Source organism: Prionailurus viverrinus, chromosome F2 (genome assembly GCF_022837055.1).
Source record: "Prionailurus viverrinus isolate Anna chromosome F2, UM_Priviv_1.0, whole genome shotgun sequence".
NCBI lineage: Eukaryota > Metazoa > Chordata > Mammalia > Carnivora > Felidae > Prionailurus > Prionailurus viverrinus.
The window spans coordinates 79,399,811-79,417,496 of NC_062578.1; the positions used below are offsets into that span (position 1 = coordinate 79,399,811).

The 17,686-nt window shown below is 45.2% G+C and overlaps 1 pseudogene; it reads left to right on the forward strand.

The window, feature by feature from the left end:
• Window positions 1–2,439: 2,439 nt before the first annotated feature.
• Window positions 2,440–17,686, forward strand: part of LOC125156223 (histone H1.4-like) — a 90,377-nt pseudogene continuing 75,130 nt past the window's right edge.

The following is a 17,686-nucleotide window of genomic DNA, read 5'->3' on the forward strand; positions in this document are numbered from 1 at the left end:
CAGAAAACAGTATCATGTACTCAGTAGCAAGTTTCATGGCTGACATTGGGCCCCTTGGCTTCAGATTAATTCTTGTGAAAAGACACACACCGGGGTCCTCAGACAGACCCTCCAGAGGCCACCTTCCCAGCCCCCCCCCCCGCCCTTCCTTGAAAGAGCCACTGTCCCCAGCTGCTTACCATTCACGTGGGTGTTCTTACACCAGTTTTTAAAAAATTGGCATGTGTTTCAAATCTGTAAACGTGGCCTATGTCATCTCTCCAGTTACAGAAGTTGATTTTACTTGAACAAGACCAGAATCTGTCACTGCAAAATATGCCTCTTTGGCATAAGGATTATTTTAGACTGATTATTTTTTATTGTTTTTAAGAAACACCTTCTCCCTCTCTCCCTCTCTCTTTTTTTTAATGTGTATTTATTTTTGAGAGAGAGAGAGAGAGAGAGAGAGAGAGCGAGAGAGCATGAGCAGGGGAGGGGCAGAGAGAGAGGGAGACACAAATCTGAGGCAGGCTCCAGGCTGCGAGCTGTCCACACAGAGCCCGACGCAGGACTTGAACTCACGAACTGCGAGATCGTGACCTGAGCCCAAAGTCAGATGCTTAACCGACTGAGCCATCCAGGCACCTTTCTTTCTTTCTTTCTTTCTTTCTTTCTTTCTTTCTTTCTTTCCTTCCTTCCTTCCTTCCTTCCTTCCTTCCTTCCTTCACATATAGGAGCTCTAAAAGTGGAGTAGAAGTTACCCTCTTATAAGAAACATTTATACTTACAAGGGAGATCTCCGTTCGTGAGCGTGTTCCCTGCTGCACACCAGGAAGAGGAGGATGAGCAAATCTCTAGACACTCTTCCAAGCAGGAGGCACAGCCTGAAACCTGCTTGACAACCACAGCCTCCCTCACTGTGTGGCCGGAGACCTCCTGTAACTGACCACCCCACCCCCAACACTGTCCTCTGCCTTTAGCGGAAGATGGTGTGCAAGGTGGCTTTGGTCATCTGGGGAATTACTCCATTCCCCTGGGTCTCTCCCCTGTAGACAAGAGCAATACATGGTATTAAACTTCCGTTTGCTTTTCTCCTGATAATCTGTCTTTTATGACAGGGAGTCTTGGCCAAGAACCTAGAAGGGTGGAGGTAAAATTACTTCTCCCCATATGCTATTTCATTTATTTGTTTGTTTAAAGTTTATTTATTTTGCGAGAGAGAGAGTACAAGTAGGGGAGGCCCAGAGAGACAGGGAGAGAGAGAATCCCAAGCAGGCTCTGCGCTCACAGCACAGAGCCCGATGCAGGGCTCAAACTCATGAACCATGTGATCATGACCTGAGCTGAAATCAAGAGTTGGACCCTTAACTGACTGAGCCACCCAGACACCCCTGCATGCTATTTTATTTTATTAAAACATTTTTTTGATGTTTATTTTTGAGAGAGAGAGAGAGACAGTGTGAGCAGGGGAGGGGCAGAGAGAGGGAGACACAGAATCCGAAGCAGGCTCCAGGCCCTGAGCTGTCAGCACAGAGCCCGACGCGGGGCTTGAACTCACAAACCATGAGATCGTGACCTGAGCTGAAGTCAGATGCTTAACTGACTGAACCACAGGCACCCCAGTGTGCTCCTATTTTAGAGACAGTGGTCTTGTGTGATACGTGTTTGTGAATCCTTTCTTTCCCCAAGTTAAGTTGCTCATGACTTTCCTCTCCTTTACCATGTAAATGTGTTGAATCTCATTACACGATTTTCTGAAACTGAGCCACCTTTTTTTTTTTTTTGCAAAAGTAAGTTTCCATTTCAAATAGATCATTTTTAAAGGCCAATGACCTTAACGCACTCTGATGGACTTTCCGCGGGAGTCGGCCAATAGCTGTAATTTGTAGCAGCTGCTGTGTGTCTATAGGCTAAGACAGCATTCCAAATTCTCTAATTCCTGTTTCTAATCCTTCAGGGGCTCTGTTTCGTTCTCCCAGCTTCAGGCTCCTCCCACTGCATCGGTGGCCTTCACACGTCACGATCCCCAATCCCGACTCCCGTCCTTACCTCTGGCTTCTCTTCCTAGCCTCCCATTGCCAGGGCCTGATCGTTGCCATCTTTTAGTGGTTCTTGAAGGCAATCCCTACTTCCTGTATTGCGAATCCTTGCTTTGGCTCAGGCTTCCGAACCTTGTATGTCGGGGATCAAGCATGACTGTTGTCAGGCATAGACAGGGCTCTGCAGGTCCCTTCCCCATCCGATGAAGGCCAAACTCTTTAGTAGCATATGACCTTGTTCCTGGGTGCTGGACACACTTCCCTGAGAAGGCGGTGACAATTTGTAGCGCACACCTGTGGCCACGTCTTGAGGTCCCTTCTCAAAGGGAGCCCCTCCCTCTCCGTGAGGGGAGTCTGGGTCTCTGAGCTGACTTCTACATACGTGGGCATCAAATTGGAGAAAAGGCCACACGTCTCCAGCATGGCGACTCGAGTCAAGTGCATGTCTGCTGGGTCCGAAATTTTCCCGTGTACGTATTTCCGGGAGCGCTGCGTGAGTATTTATATCCAGGTATCCACCACGGGTAGCCATCATCATGAGGTCCTGCCTGTGAAAATGGCCTCTCTTCCCCCTGCTTACCATGTGCTGGTGCCTACTTTATGTCTGGGGACCAAGGCCCCACCACCCAGCCCCTCACGGTCCCCGTCCCTCATTCCTTGGAAGTCAGGAGCCTGATTTCAGGGCCACACCCTCCCCATCCTCCCCATCACCACAGAGCTATTGAGGGTGCTGGTGCCCCTCCCCCGAGGCATTTCTTAGTGTCTCCGTGCATCAGAGAACTTTGGGGGGGGGGGGGAACACGGTGTACAAAGTATCCGAGCAAACCGCACATGACAGACTCGACTGAAATCCCATCTAACCTCTGCTTTGGGTGTTTGCCAGTGTTGAGCCCAGTGCTCAGTTAGCCAACCAAGCAGTGTGACTGCCACACCCAACATATTAAGTCCCCGTCCTGCATGAGCGCCTCTGTCGGTCTGTTCGAGCGGCTGTAGCACGGCTCCACGGACCGAGCGGTTTATATACACCACAGCTCTGTTGGCTAGACAGCCGGGATCGGGAGCAACGTGGTCGGGTGAGCGGCCCTTCCAGGATGCAGGGACCTTGCTTGTCCTCGTGCATGCAGGAAAGCTCAGTGCCGTCAGCCTTGCATGTGTCTGTGGGAATGTTCCATCCCCGGGGCCCCCGCTCCCCCTCAGTTCTGGTTCCTCTAACAGAATCAGTGCCCCTCATGGCCTCTGGGCTTGGGCCGCATTCACACGTGACCTGCCACACTGGGAGATAAGGGGTTACTTTGGAACTGCTGTGGAGACGGTTTAGGTTTCTACCTGTAGTCTGAGTTGAGAACTCGAGCCTTTAAGTTTGTCGTTTTCTCTAGATGTGCTCCGAAGGCCAGCCCGAATCTGCCAGCCCACGTGTCAATCTTTGCAAACACCGTTGTCAACTCAGCTACTGAGCCACGTGGTCACTTCCTGAATCCACATCTTCCCTCAGCCTGTGCACGCCATGGGCCACAACAGCTGCAGAGGAAGCCCACTGCACACGCACCAGTGTCCCCCTTTCCCTGGTGCATTGATCGTGTGTTCCAGTGTTAAATACATAATTGGTGCAATCTCACAATTCCTGACTCTGTTTCCCGGGGGCACCTCTGGTAGCCGTAACTGGATTGTTCAGGGAATTGTACACCCACAGGGTGCATAAAGGTACCATAAACTGTGCCCAAAGCTTTTCCAATGGAGGACAACCTCATGCTTAGCGAGGTCTTCTCTCATTCTAATCAAATGTAAGCTCCTTGCGAAAAGGACTTTCTGCTGGTTTTGTTTACTGATGTCCTCCCGGGGTATGAGCTGTGCCCTTGCACCCAGTGGGGGCTCAGGGGATGGTTGATGACTGAGTGAAGAAATGAGGGAGGAGCCTGGCCATCAGAAGCACCTCCAAATTGGAATCGCCAACAAACATTTTATGATCACACATGTAGTAACAAAAGAGCATTCTAAAAATAACTTTCTTTTATTTGAGCAGAACATTGAACCCCAAAGTGCCCAAATAAAAAAAAAATGTTCAGCTGTATGAGTTTTTCAAAGTAAAAGTTGCCTGTGCAACCACCGTCTAGGTCAAGGAGAAAAATGAAATAGCAACGGAAGCCCTTCAAGGCCCCTGGGGGATCCCCTGAGTCACAACGCCCATCCCCAAAGGGAACCATGACCCTGACTTCTATCACCAAAGGGGAGTTTTTCCTGTATTTGAAATACACATGGGGGTACCTGGGTGGCTCAGTCAGTTAAGTGTCTGACTTGTGATTTCAGCTCAGGTCATGACCTCACAGTTTCTGAGTTTGGGCCCTTCATCAGGCTGTGTGCTGACAGTGTGGAACCTGCTTGGGATTCTCTCCTCTCTCTCTCTGCCTTTGTCCTGGTTTCTCTCTCTCTCTCTAAATAAGTAAATAAACTTAAAAAAATACCATTCACACATATGCAATACGCAGTTATACATATACACACATGTATAATACACAGGTATACACACCCATACACAATACACATGCTCACAAATGAACATGACACACATACACACATATGCATGCACACACACACATTACACAATACATGTGTACCAGGACTACCTAATATATATGCACACATACACACATACACACCATACACATGCACCCGCATACAAACACACACTCTCACGCCCACGCAACACAGGGTGTACCTCGTTGTGTCTGGGTTTGCTCACTCAATACCACCTTTCCACAATTTATCGATGCTGGTGCGCATGTCAGTATTTGGTTCTTTCCCACTGTTTCATGTTCCGCTATGTGAATAGTCCCAGTTTATTTATTCATTTCACTGAAGGTGAACATTGGGTTCTTTCTAGTCTGGTTGCAAATGGTACCCACCGTGGTGATTCCTGCACACGACTTCAGACGAATGCTCGTATTACCCAGCGATGGAATTTCTGAGCAAATGCACTCATCTGTTCAGTTTTTTTAGATATTGCTACCAGTGTTACACAACAGTTGTGACAATTTATACTCCTGCCGGCTTAGTGTGAGCATTTGCAGATGACACGTTCTCACCAGCGTCAAGTGTCACCAGTCATTTTTCTTTTAGCTTTCTGGACGTGGGAGGGCGTTTACTGGGATCTCATCATAGTTTGGGTTTGCATGAGGAAAGAGGCTGAACACATTTTCATATACGTGTTGGCCTTTTGGATAAAGTGTTTTGCTGGCTGATTGTTCAGTCTCTTGTCCATTTTTCCTATTGAATTTCCTTTCTTACTGATTTAAAAGATTTCTTTATTTATTCTGGATAGGAGTCCTTCATCAGATATAATAATCTACTCTTACCTGTGGCCTGAACACTTCTCTTACTGGTATATTTTGACGAGTAGAAATTGTTAATTATATCCCAGGCAAATTGTCTTTTCAAAAATAGTTTAATGGGTAGTGTATAATTTCTCTACTTAAAATATCTTTGCCTACATCATGGCATTAAGCCATTCTTCCATGTTACTTTTTAGAATTTATAACAATTTTCCTTTTGCATTTATACCTATCACCTACCTGGAATGAATTTCATGTATACACAGAAGGAATAAATATTCATATTTAAAAAATATGGATATCTAATTGATCAAGAATATAATTCTTTTGTTTATAGCATTTGTGTGTGTGTGTGTGTGTATGTGTGTGCATGAGTGTGTTAGTGGAAATTTTACTCTATTCCATTCCTTTATTTGCCTGTTGGCACACATTATTGTACTTCATTATTTAGCTTAATATCTGGTCATGGAAATTTCATGTTTGCTCTACTTCCTTAAGATTGTCTTGGCTAGGGGCACCTGGGTGGCTCAGTGGGTTAAGCATCTGACTTCAGGTCATGGTCTTATGGTTCGTGGGTTCCAGCCCTGCTTGGGGCTCTGGGCTGATAGCTCAGAGCCTGGAGCCTGCTTCGGATTCTGTGTCTCCCTCTCTCTGCCCTTCTCCCCACTCACGCTCTGTCTCTCTTTCTCCCTCAAAAATAAACAAACATTAAACATTTTTTATAAGACTGTCTTGGCTATTTTGGGGCACTTGCATTTACATAAAAATGACTCGGATAAATGAAGCAATATCCAATCCAATTTTGGATACACCACATTGTGGTTTTGTTTCCTTTGTGATTTTTGATCTCCAGTTCTAACCTCCTTGGTAGATTATCTATGCCAATCCTACACACACACACACACACACACACACACACACACACACCTGGTGCACTGTGCTTTGTGGTACACGTGCAGTTTTGTGGTCTCTTTTCACATTGACTCTTGGCCTGGTTTGGCCATGTGGCTGACTTTTGGCTCATGAAACATTAGCAAACATCGTGGGCACGGAGGCTCTGTCTTCAGGAACACGCACTTTTGAGATGCTTCTTTTCAGAACCCGGATGCCATGCTGTGAGAGCTCAGCCTAGCCACCTGGAGAGGCCATGTAGAGAATTGAACACCTGGCTGACGTCCCAGGCCACAACCAGCACTAACCAGCCACCCAGCCTTCCGGGACATGGATCCTCCAGCCATCTCAGAGCTTCCCCAGCTGGAGCCATGTGCCTGATTGCAGGCTCTTGAGATAACAAATTATTTTGGCTAGATTCAGTCTCTAAATTTTGGTCGTTCTCTATACATTCATGGAATGTATGTATATAGCGTGTGTGTATATACCTGAATATATTGGGGGTGGTTTATTACACATCAACAAAATTGTGAAATTTATATATGTATACATACCTATATATATGTATATGTATATATGTATATATATAGGTATGTATACACATATAGAGAGATAATATATATGTGTGTGTGTACATATATATATATAGAGAGAGAGAGAGAGCGCGAGCACGCGTGTGCACACAAGAGAGGAATCACTCTTCTAGTGATTCTTGGAAGGAATGTTGGGCTAACAGTTTTTCAGTTCAGTAACAGAGGTGAAAATATAATTGAACAAGTTTCCGTAGAGAATGGCATAGAAGAATGATATGGTTGAAACCCTGTGAATAATTGGACACTATGCCTCATTGATCCAATCCATTAAATAAAGACAGGGGAGGACAGCTCATATAAAATACATTATTGTAATGGTAGTTTTGCTGATAATACAAGGATTGTGATTGTTCTCAAGTGCTTGTATGACAGGTGGGTAACAAGCTCTTGGAGTCACTGAATTGAAAATTGTGTTAATACATGTTATAGATCATGTTTCTTAAGTCCCGTAATGGAAGGAGAACCCAAGAGGATATGTGCAGACAGTACTGCAAATAAATTATGTATTTTTTTAGATAATTATCCTCTTTGCATTGACATATTTACATTTTAGGAATACTTGTCAGGAACACAACAGGTCACGCGTGTTCCAGTTAAATGATCTTTCTGCACCTTGACTGCTACTCCTAGTACAACACGGTAAGGATCCTTTGATGTGCTTCACACAATTCAGATGTGCCACAAGCAATTTGAGACTAATAACCCTTAAAGCGCTGATGTTGGCAAATTATACACTTTATAAATAACGTAGAGCAATTCGAGTCTATCTCTGTAAAATTCTACTTGATTGTGTTTTGATGTTCCCTTAAAATGGCGTGCTGTACATTTTCTGTCTATCCCTGTCCCCCTGCGTGCTCCCCCTTGCTCACCTGGCTCTGGCTGGCAGATGCTGAGATGGACAGAAGGCATCAATGGCATCCCAAGCCCTCTGCTCCTACAGTGGATTTGGTAGGGGAGTATCAGCCAGAGATCTGAGAGCAGAAGTGGTAAAAACAGAGAGGGAGACAAACCTTCAGAGACTCTTAGATACGGAGAACAAACTGAGGGTTGATGGAGGGAGGGGGGTGGGGGATGGACATTAAGAAGGGAACTTGTCGGGATGAGCACTGGGGGTTGAATGTCAGTGATGAACCACTGGGTCCTAGTCCTGAAACCAATACTACACTGTATGTTAACTAACATAAATTTTTTTAAAAATCGAGGTTTTTCTTCTTTTGACTTTCTTTTCTGATTTCTGCGAGATCTCTGCAGATTGACAATGTGCCTTGGCTGACAGTCACAGCTCATTCTAACGATGCTCTCCATTCAGCCCACTCTCTCTCTCTCTGCCTAGTAGCTGTCCCCACACAACCTTGCATGCCTAGGGGGCCATGGCTCACCCTTGTTACTAGCTTCACAACATGGATCTTCCCTCCTGGGCCCCCCTAAATCCTGTCCACAGAATGAAATGTTTCCCTTTGCAAACTGTCCTTATGTAAACTCTTCTCCCCTATACGTATATCATCTCTTTCCTGCCAGGATGTTAGGAAGTTGAGATGACTTATCTTTCAGCATATTTTATAGCAAAATCTGGGTAAACACGTGGGAGTAAGCTCTGAACTTGACCCAACCCATCATGTGCCAAACATCCATCTAAAAAATAAAGTTGAGCCTCTGAATTGAGTCCAACAGAGCCTTTTAGAAGTAATAAGTTATAATAATGGCATTTGTCCATTAGAAGAAATAGTGAATCCTAGAACTTCTGCATGTCCACATTGGGAAGAGATCACGTGACCCCACACATCCTTTCTCAATGTGGGAAAACTAAGGTCCGGAAAGTGGGCATCACTGTCCCAGATCACAGTGTGAGCGGGATTAACTGGTATGAGCAGGAGGCTGAAGGCTGCATGTTGGAAGGAGAGAGTCATGCACTGAGGATCTGGAGTTTGCGTTTCTACCTGTTCAGCCACCAAGCAAATACCACACAGCAAATACATGCAAACCCCGTTCTAGAAGTGAACAAGGTGATGTTATTCCTGCCCTCAGGTGGCCTCCACCCTTAAGGGGATCTCAGGAAATTAGAAGTCAGCCGGAGTACTGTGACTCATTGTTACTGCAGTGAGTGAGTAGTAACAGGGACACCAACTTTGGGAAGCCGTCAAGGAACACCTTTCTGCAGAGGTGATACTTGAGCGCATATTCAAATGGCTCATTGATGTCACTGCCCAAATATTCTTATTGAGTGCCTACTAGGTGCCATGCATGTGCAGTGTGCTGGGACTTAATGAGTAAAACCCGCTATTGTATCTTAGTGAAGGAAAGGGGCTGCAAGCCCGGAGTGTGAGGAAGAGGCTAGGGCAAGAGAGACCGGTGGGGAGGCAGCGACGCAGTGCTTTCCAGGTCCTGGTGAGAAGTTTTGCTGATACTCTTAGAGCACTGGGTCATACTAAACAGCCTTAGGCATGCATGTGTGTCTGTGTGTACATCTGTATGTACGTTTGTGTGTGTGTGTGCATGCATATGCACATGTACCCACATGCAGAGTTTACACTGCCTAGAGCATGCATGGAAGAGGCAGTCAGAATGTGTGCAAAGGCCCTGAGGTCAGAAGAGCTTTGTGCATTTCTTTGAGGAATTGCAAAAAGACGGCTCTGTTGGAGCATCGTGAGTGGGGTGAAGGGGGTTTCTAGATGAGGCTGGGGATTGGGCAGGGGACAGGCCGTGCCAAGTCTATGGGCCAGGGGTAGAAGCCCTTCCGGGAAGCACCTGGGAGGCACTGACCCAGGCCTGCGATCATCACTTACCAGCCCTGTGACCGAATCGTCCTCTATCAGAGCAGGCAAGCACAGCCACTGAGGCAGAGCCGCCCAAGAGGATGAAATGAGGTGCGACAGCAGTCCAGTGCTGGGTGCCGCGTGGGCCACCTTCTGCAGCACCTTCCACGTGACCCCTCATTTCAGTTTGCCCTTGGAGAAACACCCACATTGCGCGAAGTGGGTGACTGCTGAATGTGTGAGTGTCAGCGTCCTCCAGGAGCTTGTTTATAACTCAGACCCCCGATCCTGGTTCGAACCCAGGTCTACTGACCTTGAATTTGTAGGACTGGGGCCTGGGAGCCTACAGTTTCAAACAAGCACATGGGGTGACGGACGTTTGGAAGCCACTTGACCAGACGCTCTTCAAGGGCCCTCAGACGCCAAAGCCTCCATGAATGAATGCCCATAACTCTGGTGCCATGGCCTGCATTGAATGTGACCTCCGGAAGTCCCCTCTGCTGCCAAATTTCCACCTCGTTTCCGGCACGGCCTTCACAGACTCTACGGGATGGCTTCTCTCCCTCCCCTTGCTTCCCAGTTTAATTGTCATGGCAACCAGATGGGACAGGCTCCGGCTCAGACCCATTTAAACATCTCAGAGGGCACCGTTCGGGACCCGGGCCCGTTATCATTTGCCAGGCCCTGACCCTAGAAGCCTGGAAGGTCTCCTTGTGCTAATTAGCAATGAAGTGTCCTTCTGCCAGAATAATCTCATTATTGGGCCCCAGAGCAGCTGTTGATGGTCACAGTCAAACCCCCACGGAGAGAGCACGTCACGGCAGGGGCGGGGGGTCAGCCCCCTGGAATAGTATGCCCTCTTCCTCCATGGCCCCGTTTCCAAACACTTCTGTGTGTCTGCGCCTCTCTTTGTGCTTTTGAAAATGTGAGTGTAAAGGTATCTTTCTTCAGGAAATTAAATGCACACATGCAAACTGATGTACCCACTTCCAGGGCTCGTGGGCGACCTCAGTCCACTGGTGGCTCCTGCCTCTCTGTGCCTCTTCTGGTGGCGGACAGGAGCCCATCCCGCCCTGCTTCCTTTCCATGCACAGCTTACCGTGTTTCCTTCTGGACCTTTTCTTGTGTGCTCTTGTTTCTAGGCACGTGGGATTGATTGCACCATAGACGTTGTTCCTTTGAACGACACATGGGAAAAGGGCCCAGAATTTGAGTTGGGAGACCCGAACGCTTATTTCAGCCCTGCTCACCAACTGTCTAAACTTGGAAAACTTACCCTTGGAGATCTAGTACCCAGCCGGGAACCTGGCGGGATTGGACATTGCGGCCCAGGGCACGTCACCACAGTAGGACTAGTTTACAGGAGAGCTGTGTGTGATTGTGCAGCACTGGCCGCTCTGAAGGTGTTGACAGGGTGACAGCAACTGACATTTGTTGAGTATGTCCTTCCTTCTCCAGACACCGTGCTCCTGGCTGGGAACGCACTAATTAATGTGATCTGAAAATAACCAACCCTGGAAGGTAGGTAAAAACCTGAGGATTATTTTGTAAATCATTGGGTAGAAAAACCTGGCTAGAGATATAATGACATTTTTATGGTTTTCATGTAATTTGTTCTTATGAATATTCATGTCTCCCTGCAAAAATAGTAATGAGTTTTATTAAGAGGCCTACCCTTGACCCTTCTTGGACCCTTCACAATATGAGTCTTGCGAATTGTATTATGTGAGGCTTCTAAAATTTGAAAACATTCTGAATTCTGAAACATTTCTGGGCCCAAAGGTTTTGGAAAAGGGATTTGAATCTGCATATCTTATACTCGTTTTAAAGTTGTTAAAAGTGAGACTCATAGTTTAAGCACCAGGATGCCTGGGGGGCTCAGTTAGTTGAGTGTCTAGCTTTGGCTCAGGTCAAAATCTCAGGGTTTGTGAGTTCGAGCCCCACATGGGGCACGCTGCTGTCAGTGCAGAGCCTGCTTCAAATCCTCTGTCGCCCTCTCTCTGCTCCTTTCCCACTCGCTCGCACGGGCACTTGCGCCCTCTCTCTTTCAAAAATAAATCAACATTAAAAAGAAAAAAAAGAAAAGTTTAATCACCTACCCAAGAAGAGCTGATGAGTAAGCTGGCTGCAGCATGAACCAAGAACCATCTGATGCCGTGGACCATTCTCTTTCCGCTGGAGTATGTGCATTAAACGTGGTCTAAGAAGCTGATGGGCAGAATGGACTCAGTGACTGCCCACCCCCCCAACGGCTTTCTGACTCACATCTGCGGATCTCAGGTGGAGCATCTCTTCCCTGCCCTGTCTTCCTCCAGAGCAGCCATGCTTCATCTCGGGGCTTTCTCAACAAACATACAGCTCCATTTGGGATCTGGGAACAAGCAACTATTCTGATTTTCCAATATGCTTGGGGTAAGGTGGCTGTCAGGGCCAGCACTGCATTTAGGACACGGAATGACATTGAGATGGTGGAACTGAAAACCCAACAAAGAAGGAAATATTTACAGAAGGGAGGGAAGCATTAAGAGAACTGGCACTTGATGCTGAGTCACCTCCAGAAGAGCAACCCTGGGGTTGGCTATCAACCAGAGCTGTGCAGGGACGAGGAGGGGACACAGATTGAGGGGACCCCAGAAAGAGCTGGGGCTGCAGGAAAGGCCCCCAGGCAAGAGCTGGAGTGAGGGAGGGGGACAGCCATCCCCAGACTGTGGCCCCATCAGTCTTTTTGTCTTCTGCCAGTGCTGTTGGATGGCCAAAGCCAAACAAAAGTGAGACAGCAAAGAACCCAGCAGATGCAGCTCTTAGGGTCTGGCCTCACAGAGCACAGAGAATGGCAACAAATAGTGGACAGTGGGTCTCTGCATGGAGACTATCCAGTGCATGAGAGGTCAAGGTCCCTCATGAGCTACGAGCTAGTGTGGCATGGTGGTTAGGTGTGTGAGCTCTGGACAGAATGCCTTGCATATCGGTCAGCTTGGGCTGCTGTAACCGAATGAAGTGGGCTGGGTGAGAGCTCTCTTCTGGGCTCATAGGTGACCGCCTTCTCCTGATGCCCTCAAATGGCAGAAAGAGCTTTGGTGTCTCTTCTGTTTATAAAGACACTAATCTCATGACAGGAGCCCCACCCTCATGACTGCATAAAAGAGAATTACCTCCCAGAAGCCTTGCCTCCAAATGCCATCACACTGGGGGGTAGGACTTCAATTTAGGAATTCGGTGATGGGCGAAACACAGTTCAATTCATAGCACCTCAGTTGATCTTGAAATTCCCTTGTGGCATTGATCATTTCAGTCATTTATTTAGAAATGTTTTGTTTTTGGAACTCTGTAACTGTTTTCATCTTCCCTTTTTAAAATTTCCTTCTCCTAAGCAGCACTCATAATGGGGGCCACACGTGTTACATCACTGAATCATAGCAATGACTCATTTTATCAATGAGGCCACCGAGTGATTTCGCTAACTCATTGACTCAAGACTGAGAAAAGTGTTCTTCTGAAGAGAGTATTTATTGAGGAGACATTTTTATAAGCTTTCTGAGATAGAAGGGAAGCCACAAAAATGACCTTTCAAGTAGGAATCTGTGAATTTGTGCATCTGTGAGCCCCTTCTTTCAAGAGCACCAGCAGGTTGGAGATGATAACTGGGGAGTTGTATCTTTCTGCGTCATGGGAGGTTTGAAGATGGGTTAGGGCAGAATCTGGAAAGGAAGGGACGCCCATCAGGGCAGTATCCACGGCAGGGCAGACAGAAGGGAGAACAAAGGAAACATAAAGGCAACAAAACAGCATGTGCAGAGATGTGGGCAGGAAGGGAGTTTGGGGGAGTTAGTCCACTTTGTGAGTTGCATGTTACATGTGTGGGATGCCATATAAACCCTACTCAACTTGGAAGCTTTAGGAAAGTCTACTGTACTCACAGGCTTCAGTGAAGACAGATTATTTTAAGGAAGTCCAAGAGGATATGTTCTGTTCCAGGTCAGCAGGGATTAAAAACTGGTCCAGCACATGTCATCAAGAGAGCAAAAAGACAGCTGCGTAGCCTCTATTTTATGAGAGAACATCCTGAGATTTGATAAGTCATTGTCTCAAGTTACATTACTCATAAGTGGTAGAACTTAAGGTGGAATTTAGGTTTGTCTGACTTCAATGACTGAACTGTTTACACTCCTCTAATGGTTCTAAAGTGGTCGAGATGTGATAATTGCTATAAGGTGGTAAAACAGGTGAATCACACAAAAAAATGCTTTCCTTGAAAAGTTACGTGTGACCATCCAATTCCTGCTTGAACACCAAAGGTGACAGAAAGCTCACTTTCTCCTCTAAGGAGACCGTTTAATTTTTAAATTCCTTGGGGTAAAATTTATCCTATAAGATAAAAAGAAATACCACTTTCAATGTTTGAACCTGAATCTCTTATTCCTAATTCAACATCTTGCAGTAGCATCAAAGAAGAATTTTCCCAAACTATCAGAAAGACTTTCCAACTCTTAGACAAGAAGTCACAGCTACAATGACCCTTTTGTCCTCAGGGCTAAGCAACCACAATGTCGTGAAGGAACATTTATATGACAGCAATTCCAAGTTCCTTCTCCAAAGGTTGCCTAATACAGTTAATGATCAGCCTTTAGAGAATAGATGAACATTATTTGAAATGAGTGCATTTTTTAAAACCAGTATGTATGCACAGGATATTAATCGTCAACAATGTGTCCTCTGCTGAGCCAGAGACATGCTGGGAGAAGCCTGGGGAAGAACCTGAGATGCCAGCTTACGGAGCAATGAGGTGAAAAGCGCCATCTGGTAAGTGAGAGAGAGAGCACCTGAGAGGTGCCCAGAGAAAGCGCTCATCTGCACAGAGGAACACGGGTCTGCTTCCCACACAATTAAGAGAGAAGACAAATCAAGTAGGAAGTCTGTCCCTAGGAAGGAAGCAGGCAGCCTGTGGGAGGGAGGTGGCAGTGCCCAGTATGGTGTTGGGATTCCGGGGTTGGGGACATTGGTTGGCATGTCTGGCCAGGGAGGAATGACTATAGCACCATCACCATCTTTTTTTTTTTTTTTTTATAATTTCCTGGCTCTGGTCCCCTCCTTGCTGAGGTCCCAAGTCATACTGAATCATTGTCAAAGTGCTCTCAGGTCCCTGCCAAGGACCATAAGGAAAGGCTATGGCCAGCAACCAAGGGGGAGACAGAAAAAGAACCAGTGACAAATTTTGAGAGGATTCAGCAGAAGAGCCAGATGGCACAACATGACTGTAAGACAGGCTGTGAGTGGTTCAAGGTTCCAAAGGGGAGAAGGGCAATAGGTCATTGAAATGCTGGCATTTAAGGGCTATGGGGCTGGTGTGGCAATTTGCTCATGGAGTCGAACGAAAAGGTCTAGAGTTTCAAATATTCTCAGAAACATTCATGGTTATTACTTCCAGATGTGTACAAAGAAAACACGCAACTACACTCAGGAAGGTGGGCAGACTGTAGATTGAACCTCAAGAAGTAGTTTCAATAAAATCAGAGATACTGATTAATGTCTACTTTGAGTGTATCTCCAATGTTTCTCTTTGCTATCATTGCAACATTATCTGTCACATGAGCAATGACGAACATATGAAATACCTAGTGACAAACTTAAAAACACACGATTTGAAAAGAAAGTCTAAAAATAAATGGAGAGTTGTACTGTATTCCTGGAGAGGCTCACTCAGTTTTGTCAACACTACGACTTGTCCAAAATTAATTTATAACTTGAATGTGGTGCTAGTTGGCAAAAGTGATTCTAAGGAAAATCTGAAAAAACAAACAAGAAAATTCTACAAAAGAGACCACTGGAGGGGGGTTAACCTGTCATACAGCAAATTTATTGTCCACCTGAGATAACTGAAGTCCTAGAGTGCTGGTCCAGGAGGGAGAAAGTGTCATACAAAGAGATATCATGTATTATTTAAACAAACTGAGGGTTGCTGTGGGGGAGGTGGGTGGGGGAATGGGCTGGATGGGTGACGGGCATTAAGGAGGGCACTCATTGGGATGAGCACTGGGTGTTAGTTATTGAAGCCAATAATAAAAAAAAGAAACAGTAGAAAAAAGTATAAAAATAGACTTTAACATATAGAAGGATAGTGTTTCAAATTTGAAGTCAAAGTGATTAACTGATTATTTTTTAAATAGTATTTTGAAATTCGGCTTAGGAAAAAATTAGGAAGACACTCGTCTAACATGTAAAATTAATTACAGAGAGAGTAAAGCTTTAAGAATGAAGAGTGTAGTAATAACAAGAAAGTAGAGGCCTATATGAAAACTGGTTTGAATAAAATCTGTAAGAATAAAGTAGAATGTTTAAAAGTCACAAATACAGGGGTGCCTGAGTGGCTCAGTCGGTTAAACATCCAACCTCGGTTCAGGTCATGATCTCACAGTTTGTGAGTTCAAGCCCTGCATCGAGCTCTGTGCTGACAGCTCAGAGCCTGGAGCCTGCTTTAGATTCTCTCTCTCTCTCTCTCTCTCTCTCTCTCTCTGCCCCTCCTGCACTCACTCTTTCTCTCTCAAAAATAACTAAACATTAAAAAAAATCACAAATACAAAGCTGGATGGATTTACTAAATGAAATATTATTCCTGTGTATGCACATATGATACACATATATACTTGCAGGCTATGAAGAAAATCCCCTAAGTGGTAGTAAATAATCATAGAGGTAGACCATTTAACTGGAAAAATTAGAAACAAGAAAATGTCTTTATTTTGTGTCCAATAAGCATAGTTAATGATATATCAAGATATTGACGTTGGATATTCAAGATATTGAATGATATTGTAAAACTGATTGGAACATGGACCTTCTGGTCTCTGAAATGATAGAGAAGCAACTGGAAACTTGGTAGATGAAGTGCACATTTAAGCTGCATGTTTGAATTTTCCACTTTGCTTTATTATTAGAAGCTGTGCTTTATAAAAATCTTCATTTAGTCAAACCAGATACCAAAAGACAATCATGTAGTTAGCGCAAAGAAATACCTACTTCACAAATGCAGAGGTAAAAACAAAGCCTCAGTTGATTTTTTAGTGTTTTTTAGAAAAATGTTTATTTTTGAGAGAGAGAGATTGTGAGCACAGGAGGGGCAGAGAGAGGGGGAGACACAGAATCCCAACAAGGCTCTACACTATCAGCACAGAGCCTAACATGGGGCTCGATCTCATGAACCTTGAGATCGTGACCTAAGCCGAGATCAGGAGTCGGTCGCTTAACCCACTGAGCCACCCAGGTGCCCTGATTTTTTAATGGTTTTTATCTCCTAGGAAATCTAAGTCATGAAGTATGTTTATTTTATGTCATCAAAATGGGCATTTCTGTAACTATGGTCTGCCCAACCTGTCCACGATCTCGACATTCTGCACGAAAAGGTGTGTGCATGTGTGTGCGGGGGCAAATTTATTGCAAGGATTTTGAAAAATGATGTAAGCATCCTGGATCACCTTATATTCATACGTTATTAGCCCCAGATACAGTTTTGTGTTTGCCTTTACTGTTAGAAAATGTCCAGTTATATTGATTTAATTATTTTAGGTTAATGAGAAAACTAAACAAGATGGTTCAATATATAAGTGATGTGTTTGTGTCTGGTCAAGTAAAGCAGAACTGGTATGGTAAGTGGGACTATCAGTGTGCGTGTGCGTGTGTGTGTGTGTGTTTCCATCCTAGGAGTGAGAGAGGTGGTGAGGAAATAACCCAGCACAAAGAAGTAAACCACGTCAAAATCTAAATAACCCTCCTGGTTAGAGACCATGCCTATGTTCATGTAATGTTTCAAGCAGGCTTTTATTTTAGCAAAAACCAATTTTTATGTATCTCATTAATGTTGATTAGTTATATTTCATTTGCTTCTTGTCTTTATTAATGTTTCCATTATAAATTTTATTTGACTTTCTGGTTGACTCAGAAAATTTCTGCTTAATTTTCTTTTTTTTTTTCAAGTTTATTTTTTATGCATTACTTATTTTGAGAGAGAATTCACACACACAAGCACACAACGGTGGGAGGGGCAGAGAAAGAGAGGGAGAGAGAGAGAATCTCAAGCAGACTCCAAGCTGTGAGCATGGAACCCGATGTGG